This window comes from Anarrhichthys ocellatus, unplaced genomic scaffold (assembly GCF_004355925.1).
Source record: "Anarrhichthys ocellatus isolate YVR2014 unplaced genomic scaffold, GSC_Weel_1.0 scaffold31, whole genome shotgun sequence".
Classification (NCBI taxonomy): Eukaryota; Metazoa; Chordata; class Actinopteri; order Perciformes; family Anarhichadidae; genus Anarrhichthys; species Anarrhichthys ocellatus.
The window spans coordinates 1,716,950-1,729,009 of NW_022280061.1; the positions used below are offsets into that span (position 1 = coordinate 1,716,950).

Below are 12,060 nucleotides of genomic sequence, written 5' to 3' on the forward strand. Positions count from 1 at the left end.
GCACCTCTGGAGCTGATACAGTATCAGTGCTTTGCTCAAAAGCACTTCAGCCGGGTCAGTGTTTGATGATGTGACGTGGGCCGTGTAGTTGGAGGATGCTAAAGGATAAAGTCACTAATTTAAGATGTGTGAGGGAAACGTTTACCAAGTCACCATGTGATGTGTTCTTTTTGGGAAAAGAAAAGGGCTCGTTCCCATCGTTCAGTCACATAACTAATATGTTAGTTAGCTAATTAGCTGAGCGGCTACCATAACTGAAGAGACTGCTCTAGAGAGTCAAGTCGTACTGCAACAGGCTGCAAGTCTTTTGGACAATCCAAGCAACCGAATAATTGCAATGTTAGTTTGAGTCTCACATTTCTTGAAACATGGTCCGTTGGCTTCCAACCCACAAACTGGCGAGTTTAAGATGCATTTGGGGCCTCTCAGAGGAAGCCTGCTGCCAGTCCCAGGAATCACAAATTGTAAAAAGTATTACTGAAACACCCCACAAGCAAAATAAATAACAAGACAACCAGATTGAATTCAAGCTATGGCAAGTCGCCCTTTGTGGCTGTAACAGCCAAACATATCTGTGCACGCACTTACATTACACGTCCGTGAAGTTCAGATGTAGTTTTGATTTCTCCATGCGGCTGGTTGTAGAATCCTTTGATTCCTACACTTACAGTATCACTCTGATGCACATCTATCTATGTCCAGACCAGCTCACACTGCACTTCAGCAAAATGTCTAGCTCTGCCAATTAAAAGTATACCAATACATCTCAGACCTTGCGTTACAGGAGCTCTAACCATGATATGACAGAAAGCTATGTTGCCAAATTCTGTTTGAATTATAGATTTGAGGGTCAACACCATTACTAACCTAACTTCTTATGAAAGACCCTTCTCTTCAGGTCATGCTGGGAACATTTTGGACTCGAAAAACCTGTAACACACACACACACACACACGCACCACAAGCCTAATTGTCCTCTTTTCCCCCCAATTGTCATGTCCCAGAAGCCATGAAACACCAGAACGAAGCTCAAACTGATGACGTCATCTTTAGGACACGCCACCACAGTCCCTTTGACCACAAAAAGAATGACATCACTCGCCCAAGTTATAAACAACAGCTCGTGTTGGCCCGTAAATGGCACAGAGACATGTTATGTGGGGATATCACATGGCCTTGCCCTACATGTTGTGACTTCCCACCCCGAGCACATCAGTGACTGTCCTGGAAGGACAGAACAAAAGATGGGTCCTATCCAGTGATTTCCTCTGCTGAGGTAAAGGAAATACAGCCTTCCCACACTTCCCATACTGCGACAACATGTGACACGACACCACGCACCTCTGACAGGGTATCTCTCCCTGACTCCGACCAGATACATCCTCCGTGGAAAGTCTGTGAGTCTGTGAGTGTGTGTGTGGGCAGCGATCCGTCAGGGGGGGAAATGATAAGTGAGTTCGTCATGAGAATCTGTTTTCAAATGCTTAGAGGAAAAACAGATCTAAAATAGTTGTTCTATTTGATGAAATGTAGAAGCAGCTGCTGGCAGGAGCCTGCTATGGAGGCTTCCGTTGAAAATAAAGATTAAAGTTATTTTCGTCTCTAACCCATTACATATTTGTCTTGTACAAGAAATATCTACTAGTCTACCTGCCGACACTTGGAGCTGATTTTTCAAAAAGCTAAAACTCTTTGTTTTTGGGTGGATTTTTCCCTTTAGAGGAAGGGTTGCGTTGCCATCTGAATGCGCAGGATGTAATGCAACATTGCTCCTTGAGTAACTGAAACTTGTCACAGACGGGGAACTCTGGGTGTGACAGGTTGTGACACTGAGAAAATAATGTCAAGACTGAGCTGGAGAGGATGAGTGACAGTTGGAGGGAGCAGAGACAGATGGAGAAGTGTGGTGCTTTACCTGCACAGCAACACACAGATAGACAAAAACGTGTTTGATTTATGGAGCTTTCATTCTTTTCACAATAGATTCTGAAGGAAAATTGAATTAAAAGTGTATTATTAGGCACTCAAAATTAAAATGGAAAAGGCAGACTGCTTGTGATGCCCTTATCAGCCAATGGCTATGTCTGGTCATTAACATGTCAAAAGAGTATATTATGGCTAGAGAAATAAAAACCTTTGTTCAACACAAACAAACAAAAGAAATCAACAGATTATCCAACTGTAAGAAGACAAACATTCACTTAAAAAAAAAGTGTGTCAATTTGTGTACTATGCACACAAGCAAACACGGGGTGTGATATTCGTTTTCAGGCTCGCTAGTACGGCCAGAAATCATTTTGCAAACAATGCTGAAACACCCGTGTGGACGAAGATCAACAACAGATGTTGTAAGTGACATGCATTTTTTCAAAACCAAGACCAATGGAGTACCTGGATCGACGTGTCCCGAGTGGTATTTTTGGTCACGTAGGGATGAGAGGCCAATGCAACTCCATAAACCAATACAAGGAGACACACGACTATTTGTGGCCCAGCAGGAGTAGACATAAACGAAGTGTGGACTAGCACCATGGTGGTCCTGCGGATCTAATGTCACCACACACGTAGCTCACGCTGCACCACCAGCACCCCTATACTGGTGATGTACTGTGCCTTTAAATACAATCTATCACTATGGCCAGCTCGGTCAATGTGCTAAAAACCACACTCTTGTCACGTCCTACTACCACAACACACGTACAAATAGAGCACTCTATATCAACTAAACCATGACGAAGGACAACACATAGCTGTGCTGACCAGGCATTTTAGTTCAGTGGCAGCGAGGATGAGAATCATCATTTGGTACACAAGCTGACCCAGTTACAACCAACAACAGAGGACAGTGCAGCGCATACAAACCCCGGCACCAGGATTCAGCAGCCAGCTAAACTCAGTGCTGCCAACTGTGGCTTGTCACTGTGTGTGATGTGACAATACCATGGGGTGTGTATGTGTGTGTGTGTGTGTGTGTGTGTGTGTGTCCACAAACAGGAACCGAGGCATGGGTGTGCCTGCTAAAAGAGTGGCAGATGATGTGGTAAATAGATGTTTGGTCAGAGAGGTAATAAAGCATGTTTCCTGGACAAATAAGGCCAACAAGAGTTCACAAACACACAGATTTTTATTTCCTGGATACAATTGTAATTTCCACTGGATCACTGTATTCCTAAAGTTGAGTTTGACTAAACTTACATGAATCAATGAGTATTTTGATAATTGATTAATCATTTCAGTAATTTTACAGCAAAATCTTACATTACAGTAAATCAAATATTTGAGTTTTGGACAGTTGGTCGAACAAAACAAGACATTCATTACCGTCACTTTGTGTTCTAGAACTTTGTGCTGAGCGGTTTCCACTGTTTTCTATTGTTATAATCAAACGATTACCCAAGAAAATAACATGCAGTTAAATAAATAATGAAAATAATCACATGAATGAAACAGATGAGAGGGAACTGGATGGTGCGCGCTGCGCTACGCTTCTGCAGCAATGCAGAGTGGCGGCCATGAGCTCGCCAGTGGGGCTTGCTCACATGCACAAACATTCACATTATACATCCCATAACCAGAAATTATATCTTTCCTGTTTTATGATTTAAAAATTGTGTTGGTGGGTATATCCGCGCTGCTGACGGCTACTCAAAAGTCTCTGGATCGTTCTTTTAATTTGTTTGCATGTCATGGAGGAGCACTTGCAAACGGCCTTCCTCCAGCCTATCTTCAGCCTTCCCTGTGAAAACATGCTCCATGTCTCGATCTGGTGGATGAACTGTGGTACTGCACGCATCCTAAAGGCACGAGCTGGTCAAATAATGGTTTGAATGGGAACATATATAGGAGGTCTAATTGATTGATGGTTATTGATTAAAACCTACAGTGACATGTATATTAAATTAAATTAAATTAACTTTACAGTTACCTGAAAATATTTTTGAATGGCACAGTTGGTGCCAAAATGTACCCAAATGGCCAATTTACACCTTAGCTTGCTTCAAATAAACCTCTCCAACTTCGCTATGAGTCACTTTATTAGCATCCGTCTGTGCACAAGTAGCGTTTAGGTGTCCGATGTGTTTTTGTTCATAAGTACCGACATCCACATGTTGTGTCGTGTGCATTATAAGAATTCAAAATCCAGTGGAAGACACATTCCAAACCAGCGTGATTCATTACACAGATGGTCAGTGTGCGATAGACCTTTCTATGCAATGAAGGACCAAAGCAGATAGTCTGAGCTGAATGTCACTGCAGGATTCAGGGCTGAAACTGTGAGGTTTATTTTGTGTGTGTGTGTGTGTGTACATTTAGAAGAGTTATGTTGCTTTGTTGGACTTTTATAGCAGAGTAATCAAGGCAGCAGAGAAACATGGCTAAATGGAGAAAAGAAAAGACCAATAGTAGCAGGGATTTAGATAAGGTGCACACACACACTATGCAATTTGAGCTTCCCACCACACTCAGAATAGTGACAGTGCATCCTTTCCAGATCCCCCCACAGCGAGGGGATCAACACTTGTAATGAGGGCATCCACAGAAGCTTTTCACGTGGCCAAAAACACACACACACACACACACACACACACACACACACACACACACCCTCCGCTATGTACCTCACATGAACACAACGAGGAATGAATTGACACTCGCTTTACAAGCCCTAATGGCTGCACTTCACTGTACATTCTTCTTTGCCAGTAAATATGAGAAATGACAGTCAGTTAATTACATGGATTAAGTGACCCGGACGTTTTCTAATCTAATCTCCATACTAATGCAGACCCTCGGGGCACTGTGATGGGGGAAGGGCTGGCTGCACACTCACTCTCATGAGCCGTGGCAAAACAAGTTAGTGGCCATTCTCTGGTCACAATGGCAGCGCAACATTGGTCATCAACTATAAGATTGACGATTAAGATTGAAGATTGAATAAGGATTCAAGACTTCATGGATCCAACATCACGAGGACAGAATGAATCGAGTGTTCTGGTCGATTAAACTGTAATCAGAACCATCTGAAGTTAAAAACACACAGATTGTTGATAATTGCACATTTCCAGCTCATATCTGCACAAGTTCATAAACTGGATAATGACTGTGTTATATCAAATTAGATACAACCTATTAGGTCTCATCGTTCATGAACACTACAGGTGATTAAAAGTACAATCATCCAGCAGTTAAATCCACATTCCCATGTCAGCTCGGAACTTTCATGATCTCAAATGTTTGACCCTCGGAGAGACGCGACCGCGGGGATCAAAAGCCTCAAAAGCTCATTTGGCCCAAAACTTGGCACCTCTCCTCCTCCCATGGTCGGAGGCTGACCCCGTTCCCATGGTTACCCCACTCTAATATCTATGCAAACGCCTCCTCGCTGTGCCGGGAAGACCCACTGCTGACCGGGGCCGACGCTCTGCCAGGGACTGCCCCCTCACACAGAAACAGAGAGAGGCCTGTGTAAATACAAACACATTACCGACCCAATGCAAAACAAACACGTGGATATTAAAACACATGGATGCACACGTGGACGTTTACACTTCCCTGAGCTGGACAGAAGTCAGCTGTACTCCATGTCAGGCCTGGATGCTTTCAGTAATTCATCCACCCTCAAGAGTATAATAACGTTATTCTAACCCCACCCCGCTGGGACGTCTGGCTCTGGCAACCAAACAACTGTGGTATCTAAACACTCAGCCCACACATGAATCACATCAAGCAGCAGCATCCTGACTGTGAATGGATGCACAATAGTATGAAACAAGAGACTGTTCAGCTTTCGCCTTCAGAGGACAAAAAAATTAAACATTGAAGTTGCAGATCAGCAGACAAGCTCAACGCAACTTTATTAAAATCACCCACATCGTGCAAGCATCAGTACACCTACCGGAACCGATGTATTTCAAACTAAACTCACTGAACCAGCAGCCAAAGAAGAGAAAGAATAAACTTCCATTTATACAACCATAACCATAAATTGTCTTACCTTTGCTGTTATGTGACAAAAAGCTGTGTACGAGGGCATATGAACACTGCTAATGGCTCTCTGAGTCACTTCCAGTCATCTGTATTAATTTGCATGGAATAGAGGAGCACTTACAGTCTGCTTTCTTTCAGCATTAAAAAGAGCATATTCAGCCTTACATGTCTCCATCTGGTGGATGGATTGTGGTACTGCACTCATCCTAAAGGCAGTGGCCTTTACAGGCATGAGCTGGTCAAATAGACCAATGGTTTATGGCCGTTTCTTTCTTTTTTTTTCTTTTTTTTTTTAAAGTAGGAACACGTAGAGTCTGATTTATTGATCTTTCAAAATAAAGTCAAAAACAGCCATATTTAGATGGAATTCATACATTTAATGACTACAAATTAAATTACTTTTACAGTTACCTGAAAAAACGTGAAATGCACATGAGGTACCCAAATGGACAATTTGAAGATTCCACCTCAACATGCCTCTGTTGAAACCTCTCCACCTTTGCCCTGCTTCTCTTTATTAGCATCAGTCTGTGCACAGGTTATGTTCGGATGTTGTGATATGGTTTACCAGAGGTTTCGGGCTGCAACTGCATCTTTCCAAAGGGATAGTCACTACAAAAGGGCACAGTTGGGTTTGATGGAAATTAAATCTATCATTTCTGCTGTGTTCATTCTGAAATTTCACACCAACATTATTCAAATCGACCTCGAAGTTGCATAGATATACTATTCATTTTGGGCATGTAACTTTCAAGCAGAGGCCAGAGCCCGAGGCCTTTGGTTAAAGTAATAATTGGACATTTTGGGAAATGGTTTATACACTCTACACATGAGTGGCATCAATCTTCTCGTCCAACGTTTGGTATGAAAGCAGATAGCACTCTATTGTAAGGTTGTGTAATAATATCATGTTTTTTGCCTGGTTTCATTGGGCGTAACAGACACGTACACACAAGCTTAAATGCTCAGGCATGGTGTGTAATCCGTCTAACTGAGCAGGCCTCAGCCCCGTCTGACCAAACCCAGAGCTACACGCTGAAACAAGCCAAATGACTGACAGATGAAGTCAAAACCCAGAGAGACAAGAAAATCCAAGATAAAAAAATTGAGCCCGCTTGCAGACAAACACACACGTCCTCTAACGAAGGAAAAACATTGGAGTCCAAGACTCACTCAATTTGCAGTGTAGAGGGAGAGTGCAGCCACATGTTTCTGATAAGTCTTCTAGCAGAGCAGGGTGAGGTAATGATGAAGTCATCTCTGTCCTCTGGACAGGTTCAAATTCACTGAGTGGTGTGTGCGTTTTAAATGGCTTCAGACTCACCAACACACACACATTTCTTTTATTATTTTTTCGTGGGGCGCTACGCATTAACATTTTACAAAAGACTTTCGTGGAAGTTTGCAGAAGGTATCAAGACCAGAAAATGCCTGAAGGAGCTGCAACATGTGTTCACACCTCATCTCCTTCTAGACACCTGCAGTCCCTCAAAGAGCACAAAAAACTACATTCGTCAAATGTTTTCTCCCTCCTCGTTTCCCCAAAACATTCCCATGCAATCGAGTCTCACCATGGACACGCCTCATTAACAGTCCCTGCACACTGCGCCCACTCAACCGCTCACTGCCACTTGATAATGTATAAGGCTGTGTGTCCATTCCCCTATACCACAGTGGACACTGTACTTCCTGTGTTTCAACACGGATCATGAGATTAGCCGAGCTGCCTCGGGTCATTATTAAGCCATTTATTAGGGCAGAGAAAATAAACAAGAGAGAGCAGCTCAGACTGCTGCAGCCGGGACAAAAGATTCCCTTCCACTCAGCACTATCTAAATGTTATTCTGCAAGCACCGTCAAGGCCAACACTAGAGGCAAATTTCAAGTGCATTACGGACATGGAGAATACTAAATTCTCATTGTCGGGTGCATTATTTAGGGACTAGCCGCATGGCTCTAGTGTACTCGTCACTGTTCTAAATACTCACAGATGTCCAAGTAACAGAGCAAATAACAGAAAAGAACACAGGATGTTTTAATCACTGTAGTGTCAAAAATACATTCTCCGGCGAGCTAGTAAACGTTGTCTGGAGAGTCCGGGACGACGACTCCTCCTCAAAAGCAGTTTTGTAGTAGCTGAGGGTGTTGGATACCTTACGGGCAGCGCAACTAAACTGTATGACGTCTAATTATTTAGGTCTCCGACTGGTTTTAAAGAAAGCAAAGTGTGCTAGAGGATGGTGGCTTTGCGGAACAAAATAATTAGATATAAATATTAATTAGATATTTATAAAGAAGATGAAAAGGAGTGCAATTAAATAAATGAGTTATAATTTCAAGCTTCAGAAGTAGGTGCCATGCCTCTTCTTTACTCAACTAAGAAACATCACCGTCTTACCGCCCCAGAGTCCCAAGCAACTGTTCACGAGGACCGTATGGAACGCTAGAAAATAGAGTTCACATAAAAGAGGATGTGCGGAGAGAGGTGGAGGAAAAAATAAACATGGAGCATGTTTGCATTTTCAATCTATTCCATCACAGACTCTGGGTTAAATAGCGCTTTTGAAAAATAAAGGCCCTGGGGCCCCCTCTATCCGACTAAATCAGAGAGTGGGGGGAATACCGTTTAAGATTCCAGGTCCACATGGTGAACATTCACAGCTTCGTAGAGGGCTATGTGGAGCAAAACAAAAGTGAAATCAAGTATGTCAGAGCACAGGCCTTTTGGAGACAATTATCATATGTGTCTGGGTCCTTTTTAAGTTCAGACGGCCGGGCTTTGGTGTGGAAACGGATATCCCCAGAGAGAGTCATTACAGGTCGAGAAATGTCTGGCAGCCAGAGGTGCTCGCGGGTAACATGCCATTTGAAGAGGGAGAGAGGGGGGGGGGAGGGGGGGGGGGGGGGGGGGGGGGGGGTTAGAGCTGTTTTTAGCTGCGTTTATACTTTCAGCTGAAGTGTCTTTTTTATCTGCAGGTGTCATCCAGCAGAAAGGATAAAAAGACATTCCCACCAGCCAGTGAATTAAACTGAAGATAAAGTAATTTAACCTGTATGTAATGTGCACCTCATGGTGACTTACAGTATTACAACAACAACAAATATTTAGTAACAAAGAATAAACTCTCACTGACAGCAACCCGCCATACAGATCAGACATGGGACTAGAAAAATGAATAGGATAAAAGCAACAATACACAACAATTTCCTTCAGCATTGTCTTATTTTTTCAAAAGATAAAAACCTATATCAGATGAAGATGCTGCACACAAATTAAAAAGGTGCTAAATTAGAAATTCAGAGTATTCATATAGCAGCACACAACTATTTGTTTCGTAAAGACATGAGCGGAGAATATTAGTCGAAATCTAAATGACCGAACATACGAATGAAATCATCCACATTGCGTGCCGCTCACCGGGTCCCGAGCGGTCCCGGGTAAGGAGCAGCCAGTCGACCAGCAGAAACACAAGTGCCCCCCCCCCCGGGCCCTTTTTCTGACCTTGTTCCAACGCTTTGAACTCAGTGGTTGCGTTCAAGCGACGTGCCCGAGCACTTTCGCTGACGTTCAATCACCGCGAGGGTGTAAACAGCTGCTCTCTGCGGGCTCAGCGGGCAGCAACGCATGCTGTGTAGCTCCACGCCGGCTACGGCGGAAACGCGGGCTCACAATATGGCAGGAAGTGGAACGTCATTCACCCAAACGGGCGACGCATTTACTGGCGGATACCTCGCTCTGAGACCGGAGCACACGTGATTTCAGGCGGGCTGTTGTTGACGTGTATTATTTATGTTTGTCCCAGTTCAGACAGAAAGACACTAGCAGACCTAGCGGGGGACATGTTTCTCAGCACAGGCGTTAAACAAATGTAAGCGTATTGCCTAAAATATACTTTGTATACGCCTAATTAATAATAATAATAATAAACTGTATATTATTCACTCCTCATGCAAGTATATCACAAAATATACCTTGTTGGAATCCCTGTTCTCACTGTGTAGCTTAGCATATAGGTGCATTTCCTCTTCATTTATAGGTATTGTTCATTTCTGTGTGAAGTGTGGCTTAAACATTAACTCACATTGTCACATAAAGTGGATTTTTTTTTTGTGTGCACAGAAAGATTGTGGCTCAGACAACAGTTGGCATCCAAGTCAAAAATGGCTCATACAAATATGCTGAACTGCCTCCATCTAGTGGCCTTAAGGGTGCTGGTACAACCTGTGGCTCCATTAGCTTCACTTAAGTGGAGTGTAATATTTGTAGCCTGTGTCCTTAGTGTACCATGGGGACACTAGCGTCACATATTTAAAGAAACATATCAATGTGCATTATTGTATTTTATGTGCAACTGTGAATCAGGTCCAAGGCAATATAGACTTTGATATCAAAAGCACACTGTACAAGATTGAAGCCTATTTCATTTGTGAGCTAAAACTGATGTGAAGGACCACATAAAGACAGATTCCCCGGAGTATGAAATATACCAAATGTTGATTTTGATCGATCGCTTGTCTCAAGCAAGTTGATCTTAGTGCAGTTACATGAATGCAAATTAATAGCAACCTACAAGGAAAATCAACATAATGACTAATGCAGTTCAAAACCTCCAGTATAATCCAATATCATTTCTGCTGTGGATATCACATCAGACTGCAAAATGTGCTCTATTTACATTTGCAATAAGTGTACGTGTCAGTTGACATGATCACCCATTCACACATCATTTAAATAGCTGGTTAATTAACCAAAGCTTCATTAAAAATAAACTAGGTGTGTTATTGAAGACATTGTTGCAAACCAGTTTATCAAAGCATCACATTGAAAACATTTCAAATATGTTTTAATGACAGAAAAGAATGCAAACACTGTGTCACTCCCCTATTTTTCAGAAGAGATGGCATCTCCTCTACGTGACAACATAACCGAATTATTCTTGCTAACTTCGGAGCACCAGTTAATTAAGGAAGATGACAGGCCTATTCAATTTAATGAGAAATGCTTTGTTGAATCAGCTGCCAGGACTTTTTGTTCAGACCCAACCCTACCAGTACTCCTGGACAAACTAGACACTGCTCAGTGACTTACTCAGACAAGAGTTATTCACCACAGTGACGGGGCTCAGAGTTGATACTCGCTGCAAGAAACGCTCATAATGGCTGACCAGGTCTCGAGACGACTTGAATGAAGTCACTAAGGCCTGAAATAATTGGAGGGGTTTGTTGCTCTTCATCCTCTTGACTCTGAAAAAAGCACAAATTGGTCCCGAGTGCAGGATGTATATGGAAACTATCTGCACAGGGTGTGTGTGTGTGTGAGTGTGTGTGGTGTGTGTGTGTGTGTGTGTGTGTGTGTGTATGTGTGTATGTGCAGGAGCAGGTGTGCTTCATTCTACCTCAGCAGATCTACAGTATGCACACAATTTGTATCGCATCTCATCCAGTGGTGGACAGTGACAAAGTACAGTCAAACAAGTACATTTGAGGTACTTGCGCTTCCGTTTTATGCTAACTTATACTGGTACTCCACTAGAGCTAAGAGGGAAATATATACACACTTTTTTTACTACATTTGTGTGATTTTATAATACACTCAATGAGGTTATCAAACCGATCCCATTGGGCGAAGACAAGGGACAACCTGGACAGTCTATCACAGGGCTGACACGTAGCGACAGACAACCACTCACGCTCACCTTCACACCTACGGGCAATTTTGAGTAGAGAACCCACGCTGACGCGGGAGAACCTGCAAACTCCACACAGAAGGGCTGTGAGGTGACCGTGCTAGCCACCACGCCACCGTGCAGCCCATATAATAGCATGTAGAGGCGAAATTAAAAACAACCACCTTTGGCTACTGAGTTGTGCAAAGCAAGGATGGATCGGTTTATTTAGCTAGCTGGATTTATTGTTCCGGAGAACAGAACAGTCTTTGTTTGAGGAAGAAGGCTGCGTGTATATGTGTTGTTTTTGTAGGCCATGTTAACAAAATATTTATTTTGTTTTCTTTGGCAACTTCAGCTGATGAAAATATTTTTTAAATTTCTATCATACCCTGTTGGCAGCTGA

At 42.8% G+C, this 12,060-nt stretch overlaps 1 protein-coding gene across 1 annotated transcript in view; it reads right to left on the reverse strand.

The window, feature by feature from the left end:
* Positions 1-9,654, reverse strand: part of add3a (adducin 3 (gamma) a) — a 76,845-nt gene extending 67,191 nt beyond the window's left edge. The window contains exon 1 of the mRNA XM_031864535.1: positions 9,491-9,654. The gene's annotated coding sequence lies outside the window, so the exon portion shown is untranslated. The remainder of the gene's footprint in view (positions 1-9,490) is intronic.
* Positions 9,655-12,060: the final 2,406 nt, after the last annotated feature.